We start from the raw sequence: 8,271 nt of genomic DNA, 5'->3' as shown, positions 1-8,271 counted from the left end.
GTGGATGGCATTCTGGTTGTGGTCCTGCCGGGGATATGTACAGCATGATAAATACCTCTCCCTGCCCACCATGGTACTTCACACAGTACATCCCAGGATTTTTCTGCTCTGTGTCACGCCGGCAGCTCGGGCCATTCCTCAGTCTTGTGGCTGCTCCCCTGCCTCTCCTCCCTTCTGCCATGTACAGCTGATGAGATGCAGGTTACAGCAAAATTTCTCTTGGCTAGTCTCTAACTGCTTGACTTTGCTCTATTAGATTTCCATCACCTTATCATGAGAAATGAAACCCCATGATTCTCATGAGTATATGTAATTTGAGAAGCTGGAGCTTTTAAGAAAACATTAGAAATTATGTGACTGTAAGAAAAAATAATCATACTCAGCATTCATTTTTCAAAGATGTGTTTCAGGATGTGATGCAGTTGGCTCTAATCAGTGTTGATGTATCAAGGTGTTGCAGTTGCACCAAAAAAAATAGCAAAGATGTTTTGCTGCCAGCTCTCACGACTGCAACTGGTGTTTTTCCTCAAATCCTCGCTCCTAGAATTGTTATTATACAGTTACATTTTCTGACCTTTTACTGAAAGAAAAGTTTTTAGTCTCAGAACTGTATCTGGAAAGAAGTCTGTTGTCTCCAAATCTGGAGAACAATTCCTGTGAGCTTAAAAGGAACAGATTAGGAAAAGAAAGCAGATTTAAATTCTAGACTAATGAATTTTCAGGACATGTATCAATATTGCTAAAGTTTTCTGAGTGTTCAGAGTCCTTGGTGTTATCAGAACCATGTGAAACAGTATGATTTGAAGCAAAAATCCTGGTTTTCTACACAGTTAATTGAGAGTTGCTTCATAGAAAGACATCATGCCAGATGTGGTACTGTTGTGCCATACCTGGCCATCTCGCATCGAAATGTCTTACACTGAGCGCTCAGGTACACTGTTCTTACTCTCTTAAAAAGGCACAAAGAAGGAAGATTATAATAATAAGGCAGCTGTGGAAAACGGGGAATACTTAAAATTGCTGGGATTAATTTAGTCCCAGTGAAGAACTATTGAGACTGAACTTCATGGGGCATGCTCTTATCATGGGTCATGAGAAAGCAAGACATGAGCTGGCCCCTGCCTCTGCCAATTCCCACTTCTATGTCACTCAGAAGGGTTGCAGCTGGTGAGAGGGGTTGGATGTGCCAACTTGCAGGCTTCAGTAGGATTCACTAATGAGTTTAAGTTAAAGTTTGAAAGCATGTCTTCAAAGGTGGTATGTTTAGAATGTAGTGCTGGTGCTAGCTGTTCTGTACGATGTGCATCCCAAATGTAGGATTTCCCTAAAAAAATCAAAGCCCACACTGATGACCAGGGAGGAAGCTCAGTGTAAGTCTTCACTGCCCACTCTTTTCATTCTGTTTAACAGTGAACTCCCTCCTGTACAGAAGAATGGAGTTTTCTTGCAAAGACTTTTGCTTGGAATTGTTTCTGTGCTTTCCTTCAATACAAAGTTTCCTGGACAAGCTAAGAGAATACAGGGAATGGAAGGGCAAGAAAGTATTATGGATGGCTGCTTTAAAGCTGGAAAAAACATTTTTCGAACACATTTTGAATATTTATTTTGAAATAGTGTCAAAAGCTTGAATTTTTAAGCGTTAGGTTTTGCTTTTGCTTTTCTTCCCGCGCGTCACAATTTTTTCTTTCTTTCCTTTTCGGCACTCACTTATTTTGCCACAGGAACCTGGAGAGAGGGAGAAAACAGATTAAAAATGAAAGAAGCCAGAGGAAGTCAATTTAAATGTGAAACTGAAAACACTGCAAAAATTTTGCATAGAGCTTTCATTTTCAGACACACAGAAAATTCACTGAAAAATATTCAGTTAAACAAATGAAACAGGTCTACATGTGGATTTTCTGTACATAGAAGTTATATCTGACTAAAACTCCAATCCTATGAAGATTTTATTGCCTGTTTAGCTTAATACACATAAACATTTATTATTGCCAGGGTGGATTAGAAGTCATGTTCAAAGGGCTTCTGTAAAGCTTTTAATTGCTCAAAGATCTAACAATAAGGACCTTAAACCCAGAAGAACCCATTTCTTGTAGTGGCTGGAAAATATGACAATATTATGGTCTGGCTTTGGATGGATGACTGAGGAGATGACAACTAAGGCCCATTGCTGGATAAGTAAATACTCCCACCCAAGAGTTTGCTTTGTTTTTCAAGGAGGGCTTAGGGAGCTTGCGGGTGCATTTGCTTCCTGAAGATGATGTTTGAATTAAGTTAGTTTAGGAGAATACAGTTGTTTCTGCTTGACAATGAGCATAGCCAGATACCACTATATTCTGGTCCAAGGTGGGGATAGATTTTGGTTTTGGCAGTATTTGCCCACCTAAATGCACAGAATCTGTTTTTTTCTTTATTGCTCCCTTTCATACCAAGGTTATTGGTAAATAAAATCAACCCAACTTTAACCTCCAAAATGGGCAAGAGAGCAGGCTTGTAAGATAACCTGCTCCAGGAGCTAGTTGGTTTGTGTCTGTTGGGTGCTGCAAAAAGCCAAGGCGGAGGAGGAACCTGGTTTGATTACTGGCAGCTGCTGTCCAGCTGATGTAATTTGGTAATAGCCAGTGACAGGCAGAAACTATAGAAGATGCAAATGATAATTCCTTGGGGACCTCCAGAGATAAATAATTCATCAAACTGAATTTTATAGTAGGGGTCAAAAGAAATTGAAGAAAGCCTGAGTGTTAACTCTCTGAGGGAGGAATTGACAGACTGTTTTTGTACAAACTCCGTGGGGGGGAAATACAGGCAAATTAAATGTAAATGAAGAATATGACATTGTTCCTATTACCTGGAACCAAAGTAAGAGAGACACGAGAAATAAAAAAAGGAAGGACGATTAAGGAAATGTCAGTAACTGAAACTGCTGCTGGGTAACAGTGGCAGAGAGATGCTGCATAATGGCAGCACCAGAGTGAGTTGTCACAGGTCCATGCTGTCGCACAATGTATATATCATATAGTCACACAGAAAAGTGTCTTCTTAGTAATCAGCTCAGTAACTTACCTGTAGTTAGGAGCTGATTAATCTCCTGCAAATATTTCATGTGCCCGAGTAAGGAAATGCTGTCTGTCTGTGTGAGAAGGACAGAAGTGTCAGTGTGGGACATCTTTGTGGCTCCCACAGGTGACATCTGCAAGGGACTAACCCACAGGGTGGCCGAAGCCATTCCCCGCTGACTGTGCCATGGCCAAGTCACCCTGCATCACCTGGTGCCATTCTGGGGCTGCATCCCGATGTGGGGGGGTTTGGGGTTTCCCACAGTTCAGCTTCTAGCTCCAAAAATGCCCTCGGAGGCTGGTTTTCCAAGGAGGAGGAAAGCTGTCGTGCCCCATGCATCTCAGAGTTCCCCGAGGAAAAGCAATTTGTCAACTGAGCAACTTTAAGGTCTGTTTCTCCGGGACTGCTTTTAAAAACATTTATTGGTGAAGCTCTTTTTGAGCTCGCCGCGCACAAGGTGGCTATTTTTCCACATACCAGGCTATAATTCTGCAACTGTTTGTGTTTGGGTTTTAGGTTTGCCTTAGTTTGTGAACTCTGACTAGTCAAATAACTTCATCCTGACTGAAGAGGGGTGGTTTTGTCATATTTGAAGACATGCTGGCTTAGGAATAAGTTGTTATAAGCCTGTGAAAATGGCATGTTGCTTATGTGCAGCACAAAATTTTCCACCCAGGCTCATATTTTCAAAAACGGCCTCTAATTTTGGGTATCCAAATTTAGTCTCCCAGAGGCTGACTTTCAGAGCTATTGCTGGCCCCCGAGTCTGAGCATGTATACTTTATGGTCCCCAGAATAGCTTCTCCAGGCTGATCTGCTTCGTTGCAGGGAGCACCCTTGTTTTGTGCTATTCTGGATTCATATTTTGTCATTGTCTGAGAACTACTGGCTCTCACATATAAAATGTTTTCCACGCTGTAAGTTTTATGCTCCCTAAATCTGTGAAACTTGCTTTTCCGGGGACTTTGATATTGCCTTAGATCAAAGGTCTCCTTCCTATCCAGACCCAGGAAAAAAAAAAAACCAACAACTTGATTTTCCTGTATAATCATTTGCAGACTGCAACTATGAGAATAAAAGGAGAGGCACTTTAACTACCTCAATAATTTTAAAGCAAAAAAGTGTGGGAGAAGGATCATCCCTTGTTACAAAAATCCACGAGGCTGGCTGGTACCTCACTGTAGTACATGATGCCATCTGAAAAAAAGTTCAGTTTGGTGCGTCTTATTCCTATTTAGCTGATTAAAACATATAAAATGTTAACTTTTTTTTGTGCTAACCTTGTAAAAGGCAGGGAGCTTGCTGCTTTCTCACTGCATTTTCCCCTTGCCTGCTTGCACCTTTTCACAAGGAGTCATTTCTTGGTTTCTGATCTGATAACAAGTTAAAAAGCGATGTTCTCTCTTATGTGCAGAGGTTTTGCTGTGATTTAGGGAAAAAGGATGCGCATGTGGTAACGTACCAGTTTCCAAAAATAAATGGAAGAATACCCTGGTGAATTGTGCTGATCTCAGAATTAATGCTTTCTCTTATTACTGAATTCATGCCAGGTGCAGGTAGCATTAAAGGAGACTGAAAAACCATGAGGGCCTCTGTACATTTTTTTTTTCTTTAAGACAAAAAAGCCTGCCCCTCCTGTCAGTCATACTGCAATTGCCAGAGCCAGATGAAAAGCAATGACATGATAAATAAATGCCCTGTGGCACATGATAGGACCAGCCCGTGGCTGGATGCTGGTGTCTGTCCAGGCTGTTTCTGCAGTGGGAACAGCCAAGCAGCCTCTTTTACTCTGGATGCTTCACAATCACTCCTTTTAATCCACGAGGTAAAGTGGGCACCACTTTCATGGCAATATAGCCTAGAAAATAAGGAAGGAGGAAAAGCTGCTGCACCGTTTTTCAGAAAGCAAGAGGAGGCTGAGCCCTGTGCAAGGGTTGCTAGCCGTTGCCAAAGAGGAGCGTGTTTTCTTGACTGAGCAAGTAGCAGAGTGTGAGAAGCAGAGTGCTTACACAAGGCTGCTTGCTGGGAATGTAGCAGCAAGCTCTTCTCACGTTTTCTTGTGCAACAAACCCGGCATTGATTGACAATTTTGCAGATGTACATGAGGATCAAGAATGGAAACTTTCAGCTCTTATACCACAAGGCAGCACAGTGCCAGCTTTTGCCCATCTCCTGCGATGCCCAGCAGTGTCTGTTGCGGTCTGCCCCGCTAATTCGCTCTCCCTTTGAAGAACAAGGGATGAGGTTAGAAATCACAGTGCAGCCCTGATGGGGCACAGGGTGGTGGCAGGACCCGGTGGGCTATGGGGCAGGGTGCAGGGGCCAAGGCTGGGCCAGCGGGCCCTCGGACTAGTGGGCACTGCACCGTCGCTTGTAAACGCGCTGAACCAAAACAAGCAGAAACAAGCCAGGAGCGTGAGTCAGAGGAGGAAAAGAGGTTTCCTCTGCGCGAGGCCTTGAGTGAGCAATGGCAGGCGCAGAGATGCTCCTGTGGTCGGCGTGGGGCAGAGGAAAGGCCAGCGTGGCACTTGGCATGGTCCCCCAGGGGTGGCTATCCTCCAACCAGGACCCCCCACCACAGCCACAGGGGGTCCTGCAGGACGTGGGCTATGTCCAGTCCACAGTAAAAAAACCCAGATACTTATAATGCAGGCGTAGGATTCCCAGCAGCGATGGGTTACTGCTGGACTATGGCTCTTGCTAATGTGGACACTTTCACCCACAAAATTATAATAGAGAGATAAAATGAGGATTTAACTCATTTTACGTCTCCATCCCTCGACACTCTCTCCTTTCCTGCCCTTGTGGTGGGATAATATAGTGCTGCTCTTCCTTTTCAGAGCCAGACACGTAGATATCTGCTGGCACTCCCTAGCTGCAGCATACGATTCATCTTATGTTTTTATATAGGTCTCCCTTGCCGTCAGCTGTCCGACTTTCGGCGTCGGCGCAGAGATGGCAGCAGGTCCCACTGCCCCCACCGGAGCTACCATAGCATTACCCACATGAAATGCCTTTGAAGTGAGGCACTTCAGCCCAGAATCTCAATACGAGAGCGCCTATCAAAAACCTGACACTCCCGCTGAATAAATCCCTCATGGCACTCTGCTCTCGCTGCCGGGGTGGTTAAACAAAGGGATGCCACAGACCCTTTCCCTGTGTGGGGTTTAAACAAGCTGTCCACTTGTTGATGATATCTGGACATTACTGGAGGGCAATTTTGCTTATCTAATTCTCCAGAGGGAGATATTTGTTCAATAAGTTGGTGCTAAAAGGAGCGTTCATTTTGATTTTTGTGCACTGAGACCACAACAGCCAATCTACAAAGTGTTAAGTGCTTAAATCATTTTTATGGGTGTTGCTTTTCCCCATGCATTTGTCAAGTTTGGTTAACATTAATTTCCATTATTTCCTCTGAAACAGAGGATTAACCTGTAGCAAATTTTTATACCTAGACTTCACTCCAAGAATGGGGTGTCTGCTCATTTAGATACGAATGCATTGGCAACATGAGATGCTGAAACATAGTATAATGATGCAGTCGCATGAATTGCTCTCCATAAAGCTTGTCTAACCCTGTACTCCCTGTATCGATCCTGGGAGTGACAAATTCCATCTGAGGAAGGCAGCACTTTGAGATATTAAAGTGTAATTTATGGATTCATTTACTGGCGTTCCAGAATTGATTTTCTTAAATGTTGTGGAGCATATCTGATGCAAATCCCCTGGGATTTGGAACAATATTGTAAAATACCATCAATTCCTAGTTCCCTTTGTAATCATTTAATGAAGCCAGAATGTCCTTTGTTAAATGGGCCCTTTCATCCTCTGGGTGAATTAGGTGCAATTATAATTAAAATTCTGTTTAGAATTGGAACTAAATTAAAATCATATAAATAACTGAATCTTTGGGATTGCTATTCCTGATTAATAAAGTAACCGCTTTTGCTGGAATAGGCTTTTTATGATGCATTAATAACTCCCAATTCCTATTACATATTTATCTAAGGCAATACATTATATTTTGAATGTTTAACGGAAGACCCCCATAAGGAAAGATATAATAGAGTACTCTATTAGATATCCAGTAGTTTTAACTCTACTGCAGATTCTCTCAGTGCCTCCTGCTGCTTCTGAAAGATGAGACAATAAAATCCACACTGCAACATGGTGCAACATTTTATCTGAAACTGGGTGAGGTTCTTGGAGTGCCATGCAGAGTGCTAGCACACTGGCTTGGGTGACACACGTGCACCCATCAAATAGCATCATTTAATTACTTTTTTTCCCCCAGGGCTAGTTTGGGATGTACTTCAGAGGCTTTGCAAGTTGTTCTACAAAGTAGTCAATGCCTAGGGTTTAGGATTCGGATTGTGTTTCAGAGTAATACAAGCATTACTGTAATGTCTTATACTGAACCTTTCTAAGTATTTATCTGTTAAATCAGAGTCCTCAACAGATATCATGCACAGCATGTGCTTATTTTCAATGTGGAAAGAAAGTATTTCGTATGAAGCTATAACTATGTAACATCCAACTACTCTTACCTACTTCTTCGTCTCTGTAGTACTGCCACCAGCTTTGGAGTCCATGGTGTTCACTGCCCCAGGGTGACAAACAGCGCGAGAGCTTGGAGAGGGTCCACTTGTTCTACTTGCAACCCTCCAAGCCCGAGCATTTACCTTCAGCTTCCGTGAGTCCTGCCAAACCCAACTGGGTGACCTGATTGCACGTCACCCCAAATGACTTTGGCTTCTCTAACATAAGTACATACCAGCCTGTGTGAAAAAGAGGGGAACAGGTAAAACAACCGCAGAAGTTGTGAGAACAATCGTCATTAGGACATAACAGTAGAAAGTGAATATAATCCTCTCTTAGGAGAGGATAAGGAAAGGGAAAGCAAAATTGTGGAAGGTGTTAACCACTTTTTAAAGATGTTTTGTTGATAAGGCTAGTACAAAAAAACCCCTCATATGGAATATATTTCTCTGCTGGCAGGCAACAATTTTGGACACCTTTCAACCATTCTGATATCTAGGTGCTCATTACTATCATATGTAAAATGCAGCACAATAATTCCATTGAATGTTGTACAGTTTATGTAACTACACTTCTGCAGTCTGCCTGGATATTTTTGCATCAGAAGTGTTTTAAAATATTAGACAGTCAACACCAATAAAACAAAGCCCTCTGATTTACTGAATTGTACAGAACTAT

Source organism: Aquila chrysaetos, chromosome 26, assembly GCF_900496995.4.
Source record: "Aquila chrysaetos chrysaetos chromosome 26, bAquChr1.4, whole genome shotgun sequence".
In the NCBI taxonomy this organism is placed as follows: Eukaryota; Metazoa; Chordata; class Aves; order Accipitriformes; family Accipitridae; genus Aquila; species Aquila chrysaetos.
The sequence above is the reverse complement of the archived record's forward strand: the minus strand, read 5'-3'. Positions refer to the sequence as shown.